Here is a 9556-nt window from a genome sequence, read left to right as displayed (position 1 = left end):
ATCCTTCTCTCCCGCTGCGCTGAGGCGAGCGGGAGAGGAGTGCGCAAGCTCTAGTTGGGTAGCTACTTGGCACCTCGCTGCGATAGGGGCAGTTCGGAGTTGGGGCTGCTCCGTCTGTTTTCTCCGCCCCTCCCCCCTCCTTTCTTCCCCTCCCTTCCTCGCCCCCCTCCGTCCCCCTCTATCTGAATTCCCTGACAGGAGTACGCGTGCGCCTGCTCTGCTCCCGGGCAAGCGCGAGCTTGGGCTCGTACCCCGCTCCCTTAACCCCGCCCTCTCTTTACCTACCAGCGGTAGCTGGCCGGGTGGGCTCGCGCTGAAACGCTCGCGCGCGCACGCGCACACAACGCGGAGCGGAGCGCGAGACATCGAGGAGGGGAGTAAGAAGCATCTGAGGAGGCGACAGAGGAGGCGGTGTGTGTGTATCTGCGTGTTCTACGGTGCGGCTACTCGAGGGGCGAGCGGAGGCTTGAAAGAGGGCGAGGGAGAAGCGAAAAGAGTCTCCCTCAGCGAGAGCCTCTAATCTGGTGAGGGTCCCGAGCCGGCCGGGACGGTGGGAGTGAGGGAGGAGGCCGGGGGGCGTGTCTGGGATCCTGCTGAGAGATGAATGGGCCGGGGATGAATGGAGGGGAGGCAGCGGCGACCAAGAGTCTGTTCAGAGTAAGCGCGTTAGTGGGGGGCGGTTTGACCGAGGCAGGGTGATTTCAGTCGCCGAGATGTGTGGGACGAGGCCCGGCTTGGGTCGTTAAGAGTTGTCGGAGCTGCTTTCGGTGTGAGCCAACAGGCTGAGAGGAAAATTCGGAGGGGGAAAGTGGGGAAGCGCAGGTTTGAGGTTGAGGTACTTTTTTTTTTTTTTTTTTTGTCATTTTCGTTGAGGAGTGGCAACTTTGGGAGTTGATGGGAGCCTAGGGGACGGGCGGTGGGGGGGGGGCGTGAGGCGGTTACTTGAGGGGACCGGGTGACGGTTGACAAAAAACTGAGTGATCATTTAGGTGAGATTGAGTCTACTGAAAGCGAGGATCGCGTCGGGTTTTGGAAGTTGAGTTTCAGTGTATGAGGGAAAGTGAATTTAATTTAGAGATTCAGTTGATGTGTGAAGGTCGATAGGACTGTATTCTTGTGAGGAATGCTGCCGGCTGGTTGTGTTAATGGGTTGGTTCAAGGAGATTGAGAGGTGTTATTTGGGAACGGTGTGTTCTGTGACTGATCGGATGGGAAGGAGATGGTATGGTGAGGTTAGTATGAAAGTGGTGTACTGTACTGTACGAGGTTTTGTTTGTCTAGTTAAGAATGGTGAAACATTTATGTAGTAGGTTGTGGGTGGAAATCCTGCGCATGTGTATCTCCCTATCTTGAGAATTGATAGACCTTGTTAAAATGAGATTGAACCCTCAAAACAGAGGCAAGTGGAATGGCTATTACTTCTAAAGAGTTACTGTGGACTGAAGCAATTATATGATAAATAGCCTTTAAGTTGTGAAAATCTTCTGTATGGTGATGATTGCACTCAATTTGGGGAGGCATTGTTACCTGTTTTTCATCTGTAGTAAATTGTAATACCAAGAGAACTTTTAATGGACTTCCCTGGTGGCCCAATTACTTCTTAAGAGTTACTGTGGACTGAAGCAATTGTATGATAAATAGCCTTTAAGTTGTGAAAATCTTCTGTATAGTGATGATTGCTCTCAATTTGGGGAGGCATTGTTACCTGTTTTTCATCTGTAGTAAATTGTAATACCAAGAGAACTTTTAAAGAGGTCTCCATATAATGACAACAAAGTAGTCGATGTCTTCTAGATAATCTCTATTGTTTGGGTGGATGAATTTAAAAATTGTTTTAAAGTCAGCACTCCAAAGGAAAGATACCTTGCATTAAAGGATAGCTAAAATACTGATTTTGAATGCTAAAATATACGTGATTTTTTCCATTAATCTGAATTTACCTTGTTTGAAAATTGACACTTTTTGGCGTGAGTTTAAATCACTGCAGATTACTTGGACATGCTGTTCTTTGAATTCATATCTTCTGGTAAGGATGTCTTGTGATGGTCTCATTCTGTTCTGGGTCAAGATTAATAGTTTATGGGTTTCTAACTTTTCATGCTTACTTTTTACAAACTTTAATGACATATTCATTTATCTTGGAAATGTTGCAAATTTGAGAACTTTCCCATGCCCTTTTTCTTTTATTCTGCTTTGATGTTGGAAAGAGTATAATCCTTGTTTTGGCTACCCAGAGTTTAAAAAGTTAATACTCTGTTCATATTCTCTTTGATTAAATGAATACTTAATATACTAAGCAGTAGAATAAAAATATAAAAGCACCATGAAAGCCTGGAAATGTTGCACCAACTCTGGCAGGCAAGTTGGTCTCCCACTTTCAAACTAGATGTTCCTGGAGTGGAAGAACATTCAAGTATTGAGGCAGGAAAGTGTAAGCATGGTATATTTGGGGAATGGAATGAGATAAGGCTGGAATCTCAGGTTGAGGCTGGAGTGAAGGACTACCCTGCAGAGTTAGGAGCTTTTGACTATTTACCAAGGAGTGAATAGCATAAGCAGGTTTGTGGTGTTCATCTCTCTGGCTTTGCTTCTGATTCCCCCCCCCCCGCCCCCCGCCCTGAATCTGGAATTCTCTCTCTCTCTCCCTCCCATTAAATTTTAATTCATTCTTTTTATACTGACCTCTGTTATTATTCATGAAAGCCTTTCCTGCTCCCCCATTTTTCCTTTTCCCAGCATCCCCCATCAGGCTAGGTTAGGTGCCCCTCTTTAGTGGTCCTATAATACCTTGTACATATTTTTATTACTGTACTTCTTTTGGGAAACAGGCAGGAAAGTTATTTTCCTTTTCGTACCTCAGAGAGAAAAAACAAGGCTCAGAAAAATAAGGCTCACCCTAGTAAGTAAGTGGTCAATCCTGGAGTTCTGACTTCTAGGCCAATGTTGATCCGTATCACAAGTCTACATTCATTGATGTAATTATTCTATAGTGTTTTAGGAGTTAAATTTTTGTAATGTGGACTTTACCTTTCTTCCCTAGGGGAATTTCCTTTCATTTAGGTGTCTGTCACTTAGCCAGGAAATGATAAAGCCAATGGTTGCACAGAATCAAATTAGTCAGAAGTAAAGATGAGAACTGCTATATTACTATTAAATTTCTAGTCCAATAATTTACTTAAAAATACGGGAGGGCCTAAATTTTTGTATGTATGTTTGTGTGTGGGGGGGAGGGGTAGTGTGTAAGAAAAATCCCTTCCTTCCTCACTCTCCCATCTTAGTATAAGTAAGTAACCAACTCTGTTTGCAGATATACTTGATTATGTCTCTTGGCTAAAAACCAGAATACTTTCAGAGGGGTGGGTCTTTTCCATTTTTGTTTGAGATCATAAAGTTTATGCTACTGTTAGGAGATATTTGATGACTGTAAAGGACATCTATAAAGGCATTCATAGAGAAATTCCCAAAGCTTCAAAGTAGAATTTGATGCCAGTTTTTAAAATTTTTATTTATTGGTTTTATTTTTTGGCTGTGTTGGGTCTTCATTGCTTTCTCTAGTTGCAGTGAGCAGGGGCTACTGTACGTTGCAGTGCAAGGGCTTCTCATTGTGGTGGCTTCTCATTGTGGGGCACTGGCTCTAGGTGCACGGGCTTCAGTAGTTGCAGCATGTGGGTTCAGTAATTGTGGCACATGGGATTAGTTGCTCTGTGGCATGTGGAATCTTCCTGGACCAGGGATCAAACCTGTGTCCCCTGCACTGGCCAGCAGATTGCCATCCACTTTTCCACCAGGGAAGTCCTGATGCTAGTTTTAATTGTTTTTGGTAGAGCTTGTTATGAGATATTTGGTTTGGAAAATGTTGAGATTAACTTACTGCAGAAGTGAACCTTTATTGCCCCTTTCTTCAAGGAATATATTATTTTCAACTGTTTTCCGCAGTGGCTGCACCATTTACACCTCCAGTGTATAAGAGTTTTTTCACATCTTCTCCAGCATTTGTTACATTTGGATTTTGCGTTTATGTGTGTGTGTGTGTATGTGTGTGTTTTATGGCCATCTAGTGGGTGTGTTGTGGTATGTCATTGTGGTTTTGATTCCCATTTTACTAATAACTAGTGCTGTGGAGCATCTTTTCATGTGCTTTTGTCTATTTAAATTTCTTCTTTTTTTAAAAAAAATTCTTCTTTTAAGAAATGTCTAAGTCCTTGCTCATTTTTACATTTGGTTGTTTATCTTTTTATAGTTGAGTTGTAAGAGTTTTTAAAAAATATATTCTCAATACTAGAGCCTGTTCAGACATATGATTTGCAAATTTTTTTCCACTCTGAGTTTTTTACTTATCTATTTTCCAGTTTTATTGAGATAAAATAATGATTTGACTTAAAGACATCATGAAATGATCACTATAGTAGGTTTCAGTTCAGTTCAGTCATGTCCGATTCTTTGCGACCCCATGAACCGCAGCACACCAGGTCTCCCTGTCCATCACCAACTCCTGGAGACCACCCAAACCCATGTCCATTGAGTCGGTGATGCTATCCAACCATCTCATCCTCTGTCATCCCCTTCTCCTCCTGCCCGCAGTCTTTCCCAGCATCAGGGTCTTTTCAAATGAGTCAACTCTTCACATCAGGTGGTGCAAACCTATCATCTCATGCAGATACAGTGTTAAAGAAATAGAAAAAAATATCTTTCCTTGTGATGAGAACTCTTAGGGTTTACTCCCTTAACAACTTTCATGGGGACTTCCCTGGAGGTCCAGTGGTTAGGACTCCACGCTCTTAATGCACGGGGTATGGGTTCAATCCCTGGTTGGGGAATTAAGATCCTGCATGCTGCATGGCATGGCCAAAAAACAAAACAAAAAATTTCATGTGTGACATTCAGCAATACTAATTATTTTTATCATGTTAAATATTATATCCCTGGTGGTGGTGGTTTAGTCACTAAGTCATGTCCGATTCTTGCGATCCCATGAGCTGGGAACCTACCAGGCTCCTCCGTCCATGGGATTCTCAGGCAAGAATACTGGAGTGCGTTGCCATTTCCTTCTCCAGGGGAACTTCCCGACCTAGGAATCAAACCCAGGTCTCCTGCATTGCAGGCAGATTATATCCCTAGTGCTTATTTATCTTATAACTGGAAATTTGTACTTTTTTCCTACCTTCAGCTAATTCTCCTTTCCCCTACCATCACCTCTGGTAGCCACAAATCTGATCTCTTTTTCTATGAGTTTGTTCGCTTGTGTTTGAAGTATAATTGGCCTACAACACTATGTTAGTTCCTGGTTCACAACATAGTGATTCAATATTTCTGTATATTGCAGTGTGATCACCAAGATTAAGTCTAGTTCATCTGTCACCATACACAGATATTACATAATTATCGACTATATTCCCCACACTGTGTATTTCATACGTGTGACTCATTTACTTTGCAACTGGGAGTTTATACTTCTTAATCATTCTTACCTATTTCTCCCCTCCCTCCAACCTTCTCCCCTCTGGCAACCACCTGTTTGTTTTCTGTATCTGTGACTCTGTTTCTGTTATGTTTGTTCATTTGTTTTGATTTTTTTCTCTGAATTATTTCACTTAGCATGATACCCTGTGGGTCCACCCATGTTGAAATGGCAAGATTTCATTATTTTTATGGCTGAGTAATATTCCATTGTGTGTGTGGTGTGTGTATATATCTATATCTATCTATCTATCTATCTATCTATGTGTATATATATATACATACCTCACCTGCTTTATCCATTTATCTGTTGATGGGCTCTTAGGTTGCTTCCATATCTTGGCTATTATGTATGATGCTGTATTGAATATAGTGGTACATATTATACGTTAGAATCACTGTTTATATTTTCTTTGGACAAATACCCAGACATGGAATTGCTGGATCTAGTATTGTATGATACTTCTATTTTTAATTTTATGAGAAATCTCCATATTGTTTTCTGTAGTGGCTGTACTAGTTTACAGTTCTACCAACAGTGCATGATGTTTCCCTTTTTTTCCACATCCTCACTAATGCTTTTTTTTTTGTTTTCTTTTTGATAATAGCCATTCTGACAGGTGTGAGGTGATATCTCATCATGGTTTTAATTTGTATTTCCCTGATGATTAGTAATGTTGAGCATCTTTTCATGTGCCTGTATGTCTCTTTTTACTTTCTTAATAGTGTTTTTTGGTGCATAAAAGTTTTGAAATTTGATGAAGTCCAGTTTATTTTTTCTGTTGTTGCTTGTGCTTTTGGTGTCCTATTTAAGAAACCACTGTCAAATCCAAGATCATGAAGGTTTATATTTTCTTTGAAGAGTTTTGTAGTTTTTGGCTTTAATATTTAGGTCTTTGTTCCATTTTGAGTTAATTTTTGTATCTGGTATGAGGTAAGAGTTCAACTTCATTCTTTTGCATGTGGATTAACTTGAAGATTTGTAAACTATAAAATACATAATAGTACTATACATGTATGTTAAATAAAGCTATTTGTGGTGATATTTAATCACTCTTGGTAGTTGTGGGGAAGAAATGTTTTTAAATGCATTTTGAAGGTCATGTCTTGTATTTGAAGTGTGGGGATTCTAAAACTCTTTGTGAATCAATGAAACTTTATGATTAGGAAACTTCAGTATGGCAAACTAGATGATCCTTATGCTAAAGTTACATAAGTGATTTTTTTTCCCCTTTGTTTTGTTTTTGGTTTTTTGGCTATGCCTCATGTCTTGTGGGATCTTAGTTCCCTGTCTAGGAATTGAACCCTCACATTCATCAGTGAAAGCACGGAGTTCTAACCACTGGACCACCAGGGAATTTCCCATAAGTGATTTTTTTTTTATGTAAAGAATATTATTGTGGTTTTAAAATTGTTTGTGTAGGGTGAAATCTCTTCTTAAAACTGGGGAAAAAGTAGATTTAGTTTTTAATTACCAGAAACTGATATTAGGTTTATGCTAAAAGTAATTTATGTGTGTGTATTGTATAGCTTATGTTTGTGAGACGACTTCTTGATGAAAACATTTAACAGTTAGTACCTTGTGGAGACTTTTTACTTATAGCTTGGGCTACGTTCATCATATATTATTAGGATAATGTAAGATTATTTCAGTTTGGTTTCTTGTAAAAGTGAGAATTAAAATTTAGCACAGCAGAATTGTTAAATCTCAGCCTCTAGTTAAGTATAATTAAAACAGAGACAGTAATTAGAATTTTTAAATTAGAGGATGTGCTTTAATACAAGAATGAAAAATCTTCTTAATCAGTCTTAAGATCTATAAGGTGCTAGTTCAGCTCATTATATCCACTGCTGCCCAGAGAATAATTTTTGTCCTGCTGGGCAATTGTGGCATTTCCATTGAATTCGCCTTTGATGGTGTCTTTCTGGCAAGAGCAAAAGCTCTTATTGAAGATGTGTATTTCATTTGCTAAGGAATGTTTCAAATACGCTGATAACTTATTCTGAATCTGTGAGTTACAGAATATGATTTACCCAGTGTACCTGTAGGTTCTACCATTCATTCAACAAATATTTATTGTGTTTCTCCTATATGCCAGGATTGATGTGTTGGGGATGGATGAACAGGAAGCAAAGAAGGCAATGGTCCCGCTATCTTTGAGCTTACATTACAGTGGAGAGCAACATATGGCAGCAAATATTTCAGAAAATAAATGCTAAGAAGAAAAAATTTTAGAGTGCTGGGGTGTTGTGGGGAGCCTCTGGCTCACTTGGTTATTTTGTAAGGCTTCTTTGAGAAGGTGACTTTGAACAGAGATCCAGATGTTAAGAGTATCCCTTCTGGTATTATTTTGTTAAATTGTTAGTTTATCCTTTCTAAAATAAAGCTTTAGTTTCTTTCTCTTCAGAATATGTGAGTTAAATGCTCTTTTTTTTAGTTAACTGCTTTTTATTTCTAAGGGGAAAAAAAATAAAACAACAGGTACATTCCTTGTGAGAAGAGACAATGTTCCTGAGCAGAACTGTCGGAACTATCATTGGAGTAGGGGTCAGCCTGGGTTCTGTTTTTGCCTTAGTATAATCTTTTGCAAGTCTGTATATTTCCTTATTTGTTACTAAACAAAAGCACTACCTATTTAGCAGGATTTCTTTGCAAATTAAATGAAACAATATACTTTGTAAATTATACAACTATGTATGAAATGCAATGTATCCTATTCATCTATTTTTGGAGTCAGTTGAGACATGTTTTCGGACCAGTTTAAAGCTTTTATGTCCCTCCCCATCTGGTAAATTTTAGCACCAAATGTCTAAACTCATCGATTAATCAGAAGGGGTTGGGTTCTTTGAAAGTGGTAGTGTGGTAAAAATTATGTTGGATTTGGAGCTAGAAAACTTGGATTCCAGAATTCTCCCTTTACTTACTAGCACTGTGACAGGCAAGACACTAAACTTATTTGAGCCTTCTTAATTTTCAGATTTCAGGCAAATACCAAGTAGCTCTCAGGGTTGTTGTTAGGAGTAATTGAGTTAAATAGATGAACTTCTTTTGAAAATTGTAAAGCGAGATTTGATAAACTTTCTCCATAAAGGACCAGATAGTGAATATAGCATCTTAGGCTTTGTGGGCCATGCAATCTCTTTTGCCACCACTCAACTCTTCTGTGTAGCAGTCATAGATATATATATAAATGATGAGAGTGGCTGTGTTCATAAATGCTATTCATGAACACTGAAATATGAATTTTGAATAATTTTCATGTCATGAAATACCATTTTTCTTTTGATTTTTTTTCAACCACTTAAAAATGTAAAAATCTTTCTTAACTTACCTGCTTCACAGAAACAGGCTGGGAGGTGAGGTAGGTTTGTCCTGAGGGCTGTATATAGTTTGGCTACCACTGTTATAAAGGATTAAGCTGAGTAAAGTGGTAATTAGGGATTAAGGGTAGGTGACTGGTAGATAGAGATTGTTTAAGGAAGATGGAGATGATTTAGATTCTTTTTCTAATGTGGATCCAGAAATATTTTCACATAAAATGAGCATCTTTAATTGAGGGAATGACCTTGCCAAACAAAACTGAAAGATGGAAATGAGGAAGAAGACAGAATTATAAACTCCCAAGTGCTGTGATGTGGTTATATAATGTATGTATCTGTGCAATTCAGGATTATGTATAGTGTGTACATGTGGCTCCAAATTATGTGTGGCCCTATATTGATTTGCCAGGTGGCGCTAGTGATAAAGAACCTGCCTGCCAATGCAGAAGACGTTAAGAGATGGGGGTTCTATCCCTGGGTCAGGAAGATCCCCCGGAGGAGGGCATGGCAACCCACTCCAGTATCCTTGTCTGGGGAATCCATGGACAGAGGAGCCTGGTGTGCTGGCGTTCATAGTGTCACAAAAAGTCGGACACGATTGAAGTGACTTACACACACACAGACGAGTGGATTTGGGAGTCAGTTGCCTGGGTTTTAATTTTGTCCTTGGTTTTTACTAGCTGTGTAATCTTAGGAAAGTTTAACTTACTTTTTTGAGCCTAGTTTTCTCATTTGTAAAATGGGGATAATTTTATCTCAAGATTCTTATTATTACATG

The 9556-nt window shown here is 39.4% G+C and overlaps 1 protein-coding gene across 4 annotated transcripts in view; it reads left to right on the top strand.

Annotated features, from left to right (window-relative positions):
- Positions 1 to 284: 284 nt before the first annotated feature.
- WNK3 (WNK lysine deficient protein kinase 3) overlaps positions 285 to 9556 on the top strand; it is a 162641-nt gene continuing 153369 nt past the window's right edge. For 2 of the 4 annotated variants that reach the window (XM_043459314.1, XM_043459312.1), the window contains exon 1: positions 285 to 524. The gene's annotated coding sequence lies outside the window, so the exon portion shown is untranslated. Of the gene's footprint in view, positions 525 to 625; positions 658 to 9556 lie in introns of those variants that run through there. The other 2 variants (XM_043459313.1, XM_043459311.1) reach the window with 1 other exon arrangement.

Source organism: Cervus canadensis, chromosome X, assembly GCF_019320065.1.
Source record: "Cervus canadensis isolate Bull #8, Minnesota chromosome X, ASM1932006v1, whole genome shotgun sequence".
Classification (NCBI taxonomy): Eukaryota; Metazoa; Chordata; class Mammalia; order Artiodactyla; family Cervidae; genus Cervus; species Cervus canadensis.
The sequence above is the reverse complement of the archived record's forward strand: the minus strand, read 5'-3'. Positions and strand labels throughout refer to the sequence as shown.